The following is a 9,170-nucleotide window of genomic DNA, read 5'->3' as shown; positions in this document are numbered from 1 at the left end:
TTGCCCAGGTCCCATCCATGCCCCCCTGCACCTGGGTCCCAACAATCCCCAGTCATGTCCGTAATGGCCATCCTCCCCTGCCAAAAGGCCCAACCAACTATCACATCCACCCACATATCAAAGGCAATTACATGTTACACACCCAATGTAAATAATGCAAATGAACACATGTCTGTCACACACAATGGCTGCAAGTGAATGTTAAAACACCCAACATGACATGCATGAAAGCAATGAGATGATACGACACATTGAAGGATGAAAATAAAAATGTATTGAAAATCAACTTGAATGGAAATGAAATTAGAAAAACCACAAAGCAAAACAACAAAAAGAAGATGAATGTCCATGAAAAAAATCCAAGAAATCAAAAAATCCATAGAATAACTATTTACAAGACAATCCCGGGTCCATGAGCCCAACCAAATGAAACCTAACTATGTCAACTAACTAAAAACTGAACTATATACAAAAAAGTGGCGCATTGTTCAATCGCAACCAAATAAAAAATAATAAAATTTAAAGGAAACCTACCACTAACTATATAACTATGTACAATGGCAGCGGGCAAGTCTTGCGGCTCACTCTGTGATGTTGCCGGCCAGGGCATCATCGAACTCCATGTCGATGTCCTGGAGGCGGGACTCTGTCCTGGCCCCGAGGTCTCGCAGGGATAACCCCATGTTCACCTCAAACTCCTTGCGAGCTTCCTCGAGGCACTCAGCCCGCCTCAACGCCCGACGCATGGAGAACTCCGCCCTGACCATGGTGAGCCGCTCCTCTTCCGCCCGCTGCCGCTCCGCACCTATCCGCTGGACCAACTGCTCCCACACGGAAGACACTACCATCCCAGGGTTCTCCTGCCCTCCGGCTGATGCCTGCCCCTCTGATCTTGATGGCCCCGAGCCATGATGCCTCCCACGTCGAGCCTGCTGCTGCCTCCGACGCCACTGCCTCTGACAGCACGACGGCATCCAGGATGATGGAAACCACCGACGCCGTCGTGCACGTGCCCTGCCCGATGATGCCGTCACATCCTCCATCTGCTGGGGTCCAGTTGCTGTGTTGTCCACCCCTGCTGGACCTCTGACTCCCGACTGTGGCAGGGATGGGATCCCCACCGAGCTGGCTGCATTGGTCAGGGCAGGTCCACAGGGGGCCCTGGTGGCATCTGGGCCGGAAGACGGCAAGGAGAACGACTGGCGTATAGTCTCCACAGAGGAGGAGAGGGCCGCCAGATTGTCCGAGGCATGCAGGAAACCCCCGAACATGGCCGATCCCAATTGGGCCACGTCGGCACAGTGCTCTTTGTGATGACGTGCGTGCTCCTCCTGGGAAGCACGCACGGCATCACGAATCACAGCCGTGCGCATCGCGACCCCAATCAGGACCTTCTCCACACGGCCAGGGGTCCCCTCGTCCGCAGGTGGAGGGGAGTCAGATGACATGGACATCCCCTCTACCTGCGGACGGGCCTGGGACGGGGCATCCCTGCTGGTGCAAGGTGGTGCACCCACAGGTTCAGGGACAGCGACATGCACAGGCCCCTCCACGGCGACCTGTGCTGCCTCCTGCCCCTGCCCCTGGACTGCACCACTTGCACCAGCAGGGATGCCCCCACCAGGCCCCATGTGCGCCTCAGTGGCGGCCTCCTCCTCCTCTGTGGAAACCATCAACCTGGATGGCTCCTCGCCGTCTACCGCCGTAGCAGGCCCCTGTGGGGGCTCACCCACCCCTTCCGCTGCAGCCGTGGGGGCATCCCCGCTGCCTTGCTAGACAGCGCCGTCTCCGCCCTCTCCTTCACTAGCTGCTGCGTAGAGGGAGACATAGAACACAAGCATCAGGGTACTGTACAAAGGTCCCCTAGACAGGAAGCAATAGCAGATGAGTGCCACTGTCAAAGTACACTTCCATCATGTCACACTACAACACATGTGTCAGTCCAGGCAAAACACACACAGTGACAGTCATGGTGCGTGCCATGGACATTTCAATGCATGTCCAATGGACTCTCGAATCATACAATGTAATGGGACTCACATGCATCATGGGTCATGCCTATCACATGCACACACTTCACCTCAGTCACATCCATCTGGCCCCATACACCCCAATCACAGTGCATACAAGGATGACTAGGCTGCATCAGTGAATCTGTACATTGTCACAGACATGTGTCATGCATCCATGGCACTCAAAAGTCACAGACACGCAGGTCAGGCACACAGACATGGATACCACATATGTATCTGGCATCAGCACCCATCCCTCGCCCCCACCCATGTCCAGGAACAGAGACTGCCATGCTCTCATGTGTGCAATCTGCACAGGGCTCCCCATGTCGCATTCAAACACATGCAACAACCGTGCGGTTCACACATTACAGGTCGCACATGCATTCCCATGATGTCCCTGCACACATACATGCGTACATGGCCTATGTCACACATGCAGGCAAGTATCAGACAAACAGCACACTGCAACATGCCCTGTCTCACACAGCAATGCTTGGCCACTTACCGCTCAACTCCAGACGGGTCTCCCTCTCAAGGACCTGGGCGTGGAGCGCTGGGTGTGCGCGTTCCAGGACCCTCAACTGGATGGAACTCATGGGGCCCCGGCCCCCCTCCACGAGGCGCCGGGCCTTCATGAGGGTCCTGGACCTCAAGTCTTCCCAGCGCTTCTTGACCTTCTGGATGGTGCGGGTTGCCACCCCCTCCGCGTTGATGGCAACCACACAGTCGGCTCAGATCCTGTCCCGTCCTTCCTTGTTGGCGCGGGACGATCCGAAGAGGGCATCATACTGCCCCAGGACTTGCTCCACCAGGACACCAACTTCGGTGGCAGTGAAGCTGGTGCCCCTCTGCCCCTCTGGCTGGGGGTTGCCACTGGTGCCAGAGGTTGATGTGCCCGACATGGCAACCCCAGGGGCAGGAGTGGGTGGGCAACTGGGTCCTGGGGCTGGGCTGTAGAGCAATGTTATCCGAGTCGGGAGTCTTCTGTTCCAGCAGGGGTGGACACAGCAACTGGACACCTGCAGATGGCTGATGTGCAGGCACCAAATGGCAGGGCACGGTGGCAGCAGGCAGGCAGGCAGGCAGCAGCAGATGGCACGTGGGAGGCTGCTCGGGGCACTGGGGGGCAGTAATTCGGCCTTCTGGGCAGGAGCATGGTCTTCCGTGTGTTTTCGCGTGGCCAGCTTGATACGGAGTGATTTGGCATGTGAAAATCCTGCACGTCAGCGTGAAAATCGAGGAAAGGCCCTTAGCGCGTAAGCGCGTCAGCACGCGTACGCGATTTCATTGGACCAAAGGCCCTTATAGCGTAAGCGCGTCTGTGACGTTTTGCGCACGGGGGTTGCCCGTACGCCATTTCATTGGACCAAAGGCCCTTACAGCGTAAGCGCGTCCGTGACGTTTTGCGCACGGGCGTTGCCCTGGCAGGGCTTGGTGATCCCGCGTGCCTTTATGTTCTGTACGTGCTTTTCGTGCGGTGCGTGTGTTTTCCATCCGTTGGGGTTCACACGCTATTACTTCACAGCGGGTGTTGGCTACGCGTTCTTCTACACGCAAGGCAGACGGTGAGTGGTACCCCGCTCCCCCAGGCCCGATCGCTTGAATAACTTCACGCGAACCCCTGAAATACACGCGCCCAGGCTATTCGCGTGTGGAACTTCCCACGCACCCCTGAAATATACGCGCCCAGACTATTCGCGCGTGGAACTTCCCGCGCACCCCTGAAATACACGTAGCACGCTGGGAGACATGAGTGAGGGCCTGGTGGAGGATGCCCCTGGATGGTGGGGGGTGGGGGTGGTGGGAGACATGGGTGGGGGCCTGGTGGAGGGTGCCCCTGCACTGCTGGGGGGTGGGGGTGGTGGGAGACATGAGTGGGGGCCTGGTGGAGGCTGCCCCTGGATGCTGGGGGGTGGGGGTGGTGGGAGACATGAGTGGGGGCCTGGTGGAGGGTGCCCCTGCACTGCTGGGGGGTGGGGGTGGTGGGAGACATGGGTGGGGGCCTGGTGGAGGCTGCCCCTGGATGCTGGGGGTGGGGGTGGTGGGAGACATGAGTGGGGGCCTGGTGGAGGGTGCCCCTGCACTGCTGGCGGGTGGGGGTGGTGGGAGACATGGGTGGGGGCCTGGTGGAGGCTGCCCCTGCACTGCTGGGGGGTGGGGGTGCAGTGGGACATGAGCAGGTGTGCAGGGTAGTCCCCTGTTTTGTGGGCTGCCTGCAGGGGCCGTCGAGGGTGTACAGGGAACACCTGTGACCCACCCAGCCTAATCGCGTGTGGAACTTCCCGCGCACCCCTGAAATACACACGCCCAGACTATTCGCGTGTGGAACTTCCCGCGCACCCCTGAAATACACGCGCCCAGGCTATTCGCGTGTGGAACTTCCCGCGCACCCCTGAAATACACGCGCCCAGGATATTCGCGTGTGGAACTTCCCACGCACCCCTGAAATACACGCGCCCAGGCTATTCGCGTGTGGAACTTCCCGCGCACCCTGAAATACACACGCCCAGGCTATTTGCGTGTGGAACTTCCCACGCACCCCTGAAATACACGCGCCCAGGCTATTCGCGTGTGGAACTTCCCGTGCACCCCTGAAATACACGCGCCCAGGATATTCGCGTGTGGAACTTCCCGCGCACCCCTGAAATACACGTACCCTGGCTAATCGCGTGAAAAAATTCACGCGAACCCCTGAAATACACGTAGCCCGCTCCCCCAGGCCCGATCGCATGAAAAACTTCACGCGAACCCCTGTAATACACGTAGCCCGCTCCCCCAGGCCCGATCGCGTGAAAAACTTCACGCGAACCCCTGTAATACACGTATCCCGCTCCCCCAGGCCCGATCGCATGAAAAACTTCACGCGAACCCCTGAAATACACGTAGCCCGCTCCCCCAGGCCCGATCGCGTGAAAAACTTCACACGAACCCCTGAAATACACGTAGCCCGCTCCCCCAGGCCCGATCGTGTGAATAACTTCACGCGAACCCCTGAAATACACGCGCCCAGGATATTCGCGTGTGGAACTTCCCACGCACCCCTGAAATACACGCGCCCAGGCTATTCGCGTGTGGAACTTCCCGCGCACCCCTGAAATACACGCGCCCAGGCTATTCGCGTGTGGAACTTCCCACGCACCCCTGAAATACACGCGCCCAGGCTATTCGCGTGTGGAACTTCCCACGCACCCCTGAAATACACGCGCCCAGGATATTCGCGTGTGGAACTTCCCGCACACCCCTGAAATACACGTACCCTGGCTAATCGCGTGAAAAACTTCACGCGAACCCCTGAAATACACGTAGCCCGCTCCCCCAGGCCCGATCGCGTGAAAAACTTCACGCGAACCCCTGTAATACACGTAGCCCGCTCCCCCAGGCCCGATCGCGTGAAAAACTTCACGCGAACCTCTGAAATACACGCGCCCAGGTTATTCGCGTGTGGAACTTCCCACGCACCCCTGAAATACACGCACCCAGGCTATTCGCGTGTGGAACTTTCCGCGCACCCCTGAAATACACGTAGCACGCTGGGAGACATGAGTGGGGGCCTGGTGGAGGATGCCCCTGGATGGTGGGGGGTGGGGGTGGTGGGAGACATGGGTGGGGGCCTGGTGGAGGGTGCCCCTGCACTGCTGGGGGGTGGGGGTGGTGGGAGACATGAGTGGGGGCCTGGTGGAGGCTGCCCCTGGATGCTGGGGGGTGGGGGTGGTGGGAGACATGAGTGGGGGCCTGGTGGAGGGTGCCCCTGCACTGCTGGGGGGTGGGGGTGGTGGGAGACATGGGTGGGGGCCTGGTGGAGGATGCCCCTGCACTGCTGGGGGGTGGGGGTGCAGCGGGACATGAGCAGGTGTGCAGGGTAGTCCCCTGTTTTGTGGGCTGCCTGCAGGGGCCGTTGAGGGTGTACAGGGAACACCTGTGACCCACCCAGCCTAATCGCGTGTGGAACTTCCCGCGCACCCCTGAAATACACGCGCCCAGGCTATTCGCGTGTGGAACTTCCCGCGCACCCCTGAAATACACACGCCCAGGCTATTCGCGTGTGGAACTTCCCGCGCACCCCTGAAATACATGCGCCCAGGATATTCGCGTGTGGAACTTCCCGCGCACCCCTGAAATACACGCGCCCAGGCTATTCGCGTGTGGAACTTCCCGCGCACCCCTGAAATACACGCGCCCAGGCTATTCGCGTGTGGAACTTCCCGCGCACCCCTGAAATACACGCGCCCAGGATATTCGCGTGTGGAACTTCCCGCGCACCCCTGAAATACACGTACCCTGGCTAATCGCATGAAAAACTTCACGCGAACCCCTGTAATACACGTAGCCCGCTCCCCCAGGCCCGATCGCGTGAGAAACTTCACGCGAACCCCTGTAATACACGTAGCCCGCTCCCCCAGGCCCGATCGCGTGAAAAACTTCACGCGAACCCCTGAAATACACGTTGCCCGCTCCCCCAGGCCCGATCGCGTGAAAAACTTCACGCGAACCCCTGTAATACACGTAGGCCGCTCCCCCAGGCCCGATCGCGTGAAAAACTTCACGCGAACCCCTGTAATACACGTAGCCCGCTCCCCCAGGCCCGATCGCGTGAAAAACTTCACGCGAACCCCTGCTGAAATCGCGTGTGAGACTTCCCGCGCACCCCGGTATACACACACACGTATTTTTTGTCAGCGGGTGTCCGTGTTTGTGGGTACCCCTTTGCACGTCATTTGTCCTGGAGGGCCACAGTATAGGACATTCATCATGGCAGTATATAGGTGCTATTTGTAGGCGCACCTTTTGGCGCACATTTCTTACAGCCGCAGAGACGCTACTGCCTGCTTTCTTGTGGCGGTCGTGTTTGTGCCTGTGCGCTGGTTTGAGCGTGCGCTTTTTTGCCCTATTCTATTCCATGAATACGTGTTGTAGGCGAGCGTGTGGGCGTTCCGCACACTTGTGCCCTGTACTTCCCCCGTGACGGCCACGTTTTTGCAAGTTGTTCCCCATTCCGAGTGTTATGCCCGTGTTCCGCCTACTTTTGTTGCGTGCGCCGCGCTATGTGCGAATTTCGCTGTGGCCTGTGCGATTTTCGCTGTGACCTGGTGCACGCTGTTAGATGGCCTGTGCGCCAACGTGCGCGGTGCACTTTTTTATCGCACATCCGCTGGTTTTCTCGCGCACGGACTTCCATGAATCGACGTGCGCTGCTTTTCGTGCGATTTTCGCACTTGCACTGCGATTTTCGCTATTCCACTGCGATTCGCACGTTTTTGCCCACTTGCGCCGTGCTAATTATTCCATGAATCGGCCTGATAATGTCCTGGTACAAACCCCCATTTATATAAGTTATAGTTTGTATGGTTACTTCATCAAGGGGACACTTTTATCTAATTTCCATTGCTTATACAGTCCCATCCCACAATTCTGTGTAAGAAACAGATGGTTTGATCAAAACACATATTTATTTAAATACATCACAGCAATGGTGATCCCCAGCTTAATGCAGGTGAAGACACCACACGGCTACACAATCACAGGCAGCTTGCTTACAAAAATAAAATTGACCTGCCTGCATTTATCACACTATTTCCTACATGCACGTATCATTTCCATAATCAATCCTGTGCACATACTGAAGTCTGAGTAACAAAAGCATTCTTATTGTGACTCTGTTGCTTCCAGGCCATTGGGTTTAAATGTGCCACATACAATTCAAGACACAGATGGGTCATAACATTATCATGATTCTTCAAAACATGTTGCTTCCTATAATATGCAAGCATATTTAAACCGTACATAAAGTTACATTTCCACAGAATACACAGAAACATTCTAAATTTTCACTGCTTTCTCTTTTCGCATGTTCTACGAATTCCTGCCAGGTTTTCCTGCAGCGTTTCACATGCGGTTCTAAAAATTACACTGGTCATTTCACTTCTCGGTATACATTTGCGCGCACCTCGATTATTTTGCCCACGTGAGAAAAGAAAGCGAAACATGGCACACCAAAGCATTCCGGTTTCACCTGATTCGTCTGTCGAAAAACACACATTTCTGTGCAGGTCTTCTTTTTTGTAGCTCCCAGTTGATAGCAAACAAACATTGGGAGCTGGCCAATAGAGTTTTTTTTATTTTTATATCACCTGTTAGCTTTGGGCTAGTAATTTGTAGCTGGAAGATAACAGCCTCACCATGATCAGTATCAGTATGAGTGCTTTCTACTGGTGTGCAAGTCGCAGTTGGCTTCCAAACCAATGAAAAAGGCAACCACAAGGGTCAAGGCGTGCTTTTGCAGCTCTGCCATCTGGGGCTTGTGCTTGGTTGGTGCTGTTGTGTTGCAGTTTGCTTCCACACAGGGCATTTGAGGGTGACAGAAGGTCTCCCTGTGGGGCTGGATGCAACAATATGTTATGCTATTGCCACCTAGTGAGTATGGGGCTCTTTGGGGTCTTGTCTCATGTTGCGGAGGACTGCCCTTGTGCCAGGGCAGTGGAGAAATGTTTGGCATATCCACAAGATAACTCCATGCCCCCAGGTGAACCTCTCATGTACTGGGAAGGAAAGAAAGATGCCTGGCCCAAACTGGCACGAGAGGCAGCTGAAGTCTTAGTATCCCCCCAGCAAGTGTAAAGTCTGAGTGTGTTTTCAGTGTTGCTGGGGGGATAGTAACAGACAGGAGAACATTCTTGTCTACAGACAATGTTCCTCAATTGACATTTCTTTAAATGAACAAGGTACTTCGAATGCTGGTCCTCAGTTCTTTTGACTGATGATGGAAGAGTGAGGGTGCAAAGGAGGAGGTTGAAGGAGTGATGCCATGGTATGTCTCCTCGTCCTCCTCTGCTTCATCTTGCTGTCCAACTATGGTGGCCTCCTCAGAGTCTGATTCCATGGCAGTGGTGGTACACACTGCAGGCTGCAGTTCTGGGTTGCCAAACATGCTCTGACTGAAGATTATATTGGACAGTAGGAGGCCAAGGCTGTCATCTGCTGATATCGCTATGGTCGCCACGTTTTGCAGCTACCCCAGCCTCCCGTGATGCCTGGAGAAGGAGAGGCATGTTGCCTTATGGTGCCGTCTGATTTTTACAGCAAATACTGTGACCCGGTGTAGCCAGGCCCGGTATTAAAGGCCCACATGGTTAAGGCCCTGTCTCTTCCCTGTCTGCT

Source organism: Ambystoma mexicanum, chromosome 4q, assembly GCF_040938575.1.
Source record: "Ambystoma mexicanum isolate Mex_15411 chromosome 4q, UKY_AmexF1_1, whole genome shotgun sequence".
NCBI lineage: Eukaryota > Metazoa > Chordata > Amphibia > Caudata > Ambystomatidae > Ambystoma > Ambystoma mexicanum.
Note: the sequence above shows the minus strand (reverse complement) of the source record.